Source organism: Denticeps clupeoides, chromosome 14, assembly GCF_900700375.1.
Source record: "Denticeps clupeoides chromosome 14, fDenClu1.1, whole genome shotgun sequence".
Taxonomy (NCBI): domain Eukaryota; kingdom Metazoa; phylum Chordata; class Actinopteri; order Clupeiformes; family Denticipitidae; genus Denticeps; species Denticeps clupeoides.
Genome location: NC_041720.1, coordinates 12,840,965 through 12,848,564, shown reverse-complemented (window position 1 = coordinate 12,848,564; position 7,600 = coordinate 12,840,965).

Here is a 7,600-nt window from a genome sequence, read left to right as displayed (position 1 = left end):
GCCTAGCATTCACACCAAAGAGTTCAATCTTTGCCTCATCAGACCGGACAATTTGGTTTCTCATGGTCATCTGGCCACATCTGACCTCTGGAGCGCAGACAGGGTGACCATCAGCTTCTTGGTCCGTACGTGTTCAGGATTTATCTGCTGTAACTACTTAACATGCGTCAATAAAAATTGGGTCCCGCAATACCAGTTATTAACCAATACTAAGAGACCTATTTCAAATCCACTGAAAGTTCAATAGATTTCACTATTTCAACTTCAGGGTGCAACACAAATGTGATCATCTCTGGACCACGTCCACCAAACCACACATGCAGATTTTCAGTGCTTCTATTCAAGACCGCTGATTGTCAAATGCCCCTGATGTTTTCTGTCTAAAAATACTGTGATGCAAATGTCCTTCTTTACACAGTCCCTTCGTAACAGTTAATTTAGTATAGACATTGCGTGTTAGGAACAAGATGTCAACCGATTGTCAAAAAGCTGTACAAGCGTGACAACAAATATTTCGATTTTTTTCCCTCTATAAAAATTAAGCTGACATCACACATGTCCACGTCTTAGTTTCTGCTGTTGTCCCCCAGGACCGTCCTTGCAGTCTGTATTTTAATATTCCCTTTCATCCACAACCGCTGTTGAAATTATTATAATTTTTAACGGTCAAACAGACAAGTGGAGGTTTATTGAAAAATGCGCTGCTTGCTGTTGTGTGCCGTTTTGCTGAAACACACTGCTGGCACGTAGCGCCGTTACCTTCATTAAACCCCGCTAAGAGTCTGGCATCGACCAGCGGGTCACACGAGGGCAGCTGAGAATAGGAAAACCAGCCAGCGCCCGCAGCAAACTTGGCTGAGTGGCAGGCGTCCAGCAGCAACTACAGAACTGTTAGCATATCAGGAATAGTGCCACAAGAGAGCCATTTCGGACCCCGCCACGCAGACCCTACCAAAAAAAAACCCACAAAGCATAACACAGCCACACACACACACAGGATGTCAGCACTGCATCGACGGGCCTTGACTAAAAGTCGCTCTGAAGCGTACAGCGGCTTCGCCTCGTCTTTTCAGCAACGGTTACGCAGGCTCGCGGTGTCCTAGCAACCATGATCAAGCCCCACTTAAGGCTGTCCTCTTACCACGAGTCCATCCAGAGTCGAGCTTCGTCGTCAATTTTTCGACTTTTGACTTTATTTGTTCGGGTGTGTGTGTGTGTGTGGGGGGGTGTTGTAGAGCATGCATGACACTTCAGATGGTCTTAATGTTATGTAATGTGTGACAAATTATGCCAAGAGAAGATAGTTGGCCTTGTCGTTCAACATCAAGACTATTTTACAGCCTTGTTGGCTTGAAACCTTCACAGTGATTTTTTTTTTAGTTGAGATCTCATCAGTTTTTTTTTTTTTATGTGTTTTTCCTGGTCATACCAATACAATTCACCACAATAATGAGAAGTTGCAGGCCTACAGTGAGATCAATGTGCAGAATGTATCTGACTGCAGATCATAGAAACCCCCCCTGTGCAGGGGAAACGTTTCAACAAATCATGTACAAACGTGTGCCATTCCACCTGGATCTGGCGTTCAATCTTGAAGAGCGACACTTTTAACTGGTCGATGTTTTTTTTTTTTAAAAAAAGATGGACAACAGGTGATGGTGTGAACAGTAAAGTCTGAACAGGAATCATTGCCATTCAGACAACAATAGCTACCACATAGCTATCCAAAACACTGTCTGTCACTTCGATGTTCCAGCACTCTTAATGATAAGCAGATGTTCACGCACTGTACAAGTCCAACCACAACAAAAATGGCCAAACCGTAAGAGAACACGGAGCTCGAGAGCCTAGCAGATCGTGAGGGTTATTTTTCTACGAAGGTGTAAATTGCGAATAGCCCAGCGGAAACATGCAAAAACACACGCTGCAAAAAAGTCGGATTTACTAGCATGAATACAAAGCATGTAGAAGCCAATGATGCAACGAATGTCTAAAAACCCGGCCGGACATGTTCGGGGAAAAGAGGAGCTCTGGTCAGACTAACTTAGTGGTGCTACGCAACTTTCTTATCAACTTAAAGTCAACATATGCAAATCATTAAGCACTAAACATTGCAAACATCTCTTTACTCGCCCCAAGAGGCGTCAGATTTCGAAACGCTACTCCAATGGCCCACACTGATTAACAGCTCTGGTTGGGGTGGGCGGGCAGGGTGGCCATCATATAAAGTACTTGTGACACCAAAAAAATTAAACACATTTCATCTTAATGTTACCAGATCACAATAATCTTAAAATAATCTTAAAAAAAAAAAATGTATAGAAATACAATACACTTAAATTATTATTTCTTTTCCGGAGCCGCGGGTTTCCAACCCCTGGTCTAGATAGAGTAGGTATGGCTTTGCGACATTATTGAACGGAAGCTCATTTCGCCAATGTGTTTTATCAACATTTCCAGACCTGCCTTTGGTTTTGTGCCAGCTAGTCAGCAGCCTACTTGAAAAAGTCTCCAAAATTATTTTGTTCTGATTACAACAGAACAAAGAGCAACGCAACACACGGAGACGCAACAGCAGAGGAAAGTTGGGTTACCATGGCACAAGCGTACTGGTCGGCATCATCAGGCGTGGGTACATCGGAGGGCGGGACGAGAGAACAGTCAGGGGGCAAAGCAGTCGGTAAAATCTGTGTCAAACAAGGGCAGTCAAGCGTAACCCAGAAGGAGGGAGGAAGGGAGGGAGTGAGACGGAACGAGGCGAGTCGATGCGAGGCTTTATCCGTATCGGATAATGCTTGCAACATCAGAGGTAAACAATGAAAAAGATGTTTCTAGGCCATGCTGACCCCGGCCTCATCGACTTCCGAATCGCCTACACCAGAGGTGTCTGGGGGTCCGCTGTGACACCCACATTTGTCAAAACATCACGTATTTTCTTTCAGGTAATCTTACACCTTACGTGCTTGTCGTTTGTGGGCCTTCTTTTTTCAGGGTGTTGCGACCTGATCAGATCTAGCTTTAAACACCACAATTTGGTTGAGCAAGTCTGTCACTAGCAGATAAAAGTGGGGGAAAAGATCCTTCCTCTTATCAACAGTCGCAATCCTCTGTCAATTAGCCTTCATCCTACAGCCAAGCACGTGACAAGTTCAAAAACCACTTTGAGTTACAGAATATAAGACGTTGTAGTAGCACAAATTCGACCACTACTCTCTAATAATCTAAACTAGAGCACAGAACTACAATGTTCCCAATTATCAGTGATTAGTATTAAGATGTATGTCAAATGAAAGTTGATTGTCATTAAGATGCACAGCAAGCAGAACACACGGTGCACACTATGAATCGTGTCCTCTGCATTTAACCATCACCCTTGGTGAGCAGTGGGCAGCCACGACAGGCACCCAGGGAGCAGTGTGTGGGGACGGTGGTTTGCTCAGTGGATTCTCAGTGGTAACTAGGTGTTGTCAATTTAATTCTGCCGTTTTGTGCCAATAGAGCTTTTTCATGTTTGGCAGCAATGTAGCTTAAATTAACCCTGCACTTTTGTTAACTTTCCCCGCTGAGAATGTGCCATTCCAGATCTTACGTGACCTGCGTGCGTTGAGCCCATAAGATACAGCGTTCCGTATTAAACATTAGCCACGAAGTAAGCCTTTATCTATATCTCAAGTGTCCATCCACAGGGAGCAAACAAACGTGTCTGCATCTTTATTTCCTGAAGTCGTTTATGTTTTTTTTTTTTTTTTTTGTATCTGTTCATGCTTGTGTAATTTTGTGATTGTGTAATCTCCGTACGTGTGTGTGCTGTACGTGTGTGTTGTTGCGTAATTCTTTGATTTCTGTAAAATACCTGATATGAAAATAACCATATTTTTCCTGAGATGCCTTTGTTGTACACTCCTATTTTACAAGAGAGATTATTAAAGACTGTTAAGACACAGGCCACATAAATCTATACGAGTTTTATTGTGATTTACAGTTGACATTTTAACGGGTGTGTTGGGCTCCAGGAAATTCTTTAATAAATCTCAGTTAATGTCCAGGGCTTAAATGTATCTGCTTTGCATCCCGAGTGAGGTGGACATCATTTTTATTCTATACATTTCAACTGACAATGTAATAAAGTATATGAAGTAGTCCGAAAATACTGTCCTTTTTAACAGTGTTATTAGCATATTTGTCATTACTAAATAATTATTGCTTTGAAAGGCCCAAGCTACATTCATAACATATGTCCCATCTCAATGTATTCTTCAATATTGTTTTCTGTGTGGTTTACTTCGATTTTTTTAATACCAACAATTGAAGCTTTGTTTTATATGTTGGTCACATGCTGATGTTGTCATGATGCTATCCACCAGTTCAAACCTGTGCATGAACACAGCAAGCTCATACCCCTGAACTGAACAATTTTGGTTGAACTTGAACATTTCGAACAGACAGATAATCTAAATCTAATTTTATTAAATCATTAAGGTAACCGCAGGTACATTAAATCTACCAGCTGGTGAGATATAGAATCTAAATCAAGCATCACACTCAATTTTTTTGCCATGAATCAACAACACATTTTTATGTGTAGCCTTTTTGGAATAGAGTTTAAGGGCTATTTTTTTAGAGAGAGAAAAAATGAAGTCCCCTTTGGCTATTTTTCCATTTTGAATCAAGCTGCTTTCTTCCTTGGCAGAGGAGCAGTGGCCCTCATGCTTAAATGTCAGAGCCTCATTCCACACTTGGATCAGTCAATTTACTGCCCCATTACAAAATGATGAGGTCGGATGCTGGGTTTCTCTGCACAGAATTACTAACCTTAAGCAAACTGACATTTGAGTAACGATCGTACACATATAGGAGTTTTATTCAGACTGATTTGAATATATTTTTATAATGGAAATACAAAATATGAGATTAATAGCTATACTGAACTGGCCTAGTGAATCCTGGAAGGGATACAGTAATTTAAGCACAGCATATAAAATTGGAGCTCCTAATAAAAACGATTAATCACAAAGACAAAATACTGCTATTTAAAACTATTACAGAGACATGGAAAGAGACTCAGGCTGCTGAATCCACCAGTAGGGAACCACAAAGGAGAACAGATGGGATAGGGTGTCCCTGTTTGTAGAGAAAGCTCGTTGGAGGAGCAGAGACAACTGGTAGAAACATAAGTCTGGCTAAAATAGATATGAACAGACCCAGACATGATTGTAATCCAGGCCACCATGGGCAGCCTGTGTAGATCAAGATCAAGTTGAGCTGCTTCATTCTGAAACAGCTGCAAGGTCCTCATTTCACAGGCTGGAGGACAGACAAGGAGGGCATTGCAGTAGTCAAGGTGAGACTACACGGTATGGGTGGCACACTGTGCCAGGTACAGTCTGGTAAGGTGAATGGCCAGGAGACAGATGCAACTTGGTCAGAGAAGGGTAGTTGGTCATCAATCGTGATGGTGAGGGGTGAAGAGGTGGCATTTATTTTGACATTGTGATGGATCAAAGATTTGGGATTACCAAAAGCTCAGTCTTAGCAAGGTTCAGCCACAGGCCGTGTGCCATTATCCCGTTACAAACTTTATGTCTGATAGGCTGAGACACATGCAGAGACAGTAGAATCGTCATCTGGCAGGAAATACAGCTGTAACTGAACGTCATTGGCATAGCAGTGGTTAGAGAAGCCATAAGAGTGGATAATCAAACCCAGGAAGGTGTTGCATGTAGAGAAGAGTAGGAGACCCAACTTTGAGGAACCTCTCAGTGGGATTGTGATGGCAATACAATGTCTGGCTGTGCCAAGATGCAGTGAATGAGCACACAGAGATTGGAAACAAGAATCAGTTGTGCCAAGAGTACAAATAAGAAGTTCTTGTGGTTCACCATGTTCAAGGCAGCCAACAGATCCAGTAGACTGACTTTAAGGCTTCTGTCAGTGTCCAGTCCAAAAGCCTGGTTCGTTTAAATCAAGGAGGTTATCTGTTTCATATTTAATAGACAGGGAGTAGTACGTCTGCAGAATCTACCTTACAGTCCTTGAAACATTCTCTTGTTTTTAACAAGATTGTGACTTATCCGATTTCCGTGGCCGGATACAGCATGTGGACAGTCCAGCTCCAATATCCAAAAATACCTGCAAGGATTTGCATGCAATATTAAAATGTAACTAAACTTGTCATTAAGAATATTTCAAATATAAGTAAACTGCAATATATTTACACTGTTTCTTACAGTAATGTAATGGATTACAACTACATGACAGCCCTAATATAAATATATGAAATATTTCTTTTCATTTGAGTTTGTCAGGATTGGCGTCAGCTGGAGACATCACCTGGGGCCAATCAAGCCAGAAGTTAAAAGGCGAAAGGTGAACTCTTTCGTTAATTCTTTTGTGGACCCTGCAAGGTATGTGTATTTTGAATTCTTGCCATCGCCACACGCCTGTGGACTAGTTTTTGCTCTCCCCTTTATGTCCCCAGTTTTCGGCCATCGAGCCTGGTTTTGTTTCAGTTATAAATAAATTATTGCTTCCCGGAATGTCCCGTCTCTGCGCTTACTTATGTCATCACCTCATCAGAGTCTTTATTACCTAGCATTCAAAGGTTTAGCATCACTTTTTAGAAAGTTATTAGGATATAATTGTTTTGTCTATTCAATTAACATCAAATGGATCTAAAATACTGTAGATATCGTTCATGTTTACTGGCTATTAGAACTGCCTTGACTGCCTATAAATTAACATCTAAATTCTAAGCCTAAGCCTGCTTAGAACTGCAGAATTGAGAATTCTTTGACTACATCATTTTTTTTTTAAAGAAATTATTGTTTAATTTTTTTTTCAAGAAAACAAAGACATTTCTACATTACCCTAAACGTTTGAATGACACTGTGCACAAAGTGTTACATTTGACAGATTTCAGCCTATCCCATACATCTGAAGTGACTTACAAAACAGTGTTGCAGGTGAGGTGGGTTTATCACACACTTGTGTGTAGAGCAGTGGTGGCCTAGTGGGTGTCAGGATCCGGTCCGGCAAGGGTTTCATGTTTGTCCCGTTATCATGTTTCCTGATTGTGTTTACCTCTGTATGAGTGTATAAAGCCACCCAGTTTGTGTCTGTTGACCATCGGGTCATTGTTACTTGATGTTTCCCCTGTCCTGTTCACCATGTACTAAACCCCTGTGTCGTGACGTCGTGTCCTTCTTCATCACCATGTCACTGTGTGCTGTGCTGTGTTTCACAATGACAATCACTTCACTTTCACACTTGGCCAACATAGCCAGTTTAGGGTCGGCAGCCAACGTGTCTTTGGACTGGAAACCGAAGCCACTGTAAGAAACACGTGAACACATGCAGACATAAAGCAGGCAAGGACTAATTTCTAAATTTTATGATTGGATAATACTGATGTGACCAGTGTGACTGGATGCTTTTGGTGCATATTACAAGAGGGGGAAAAATCACATTCATGCTTCACCATTTAAAGAGAAATTATTCCTTGGGAACTGGATTATAAATCATACATATACTGGTTGCTTCTATTTATTCCCGGATTTTAGGTAATAAACAGAGAAATAGAAGTATATTACGTTATTGTACA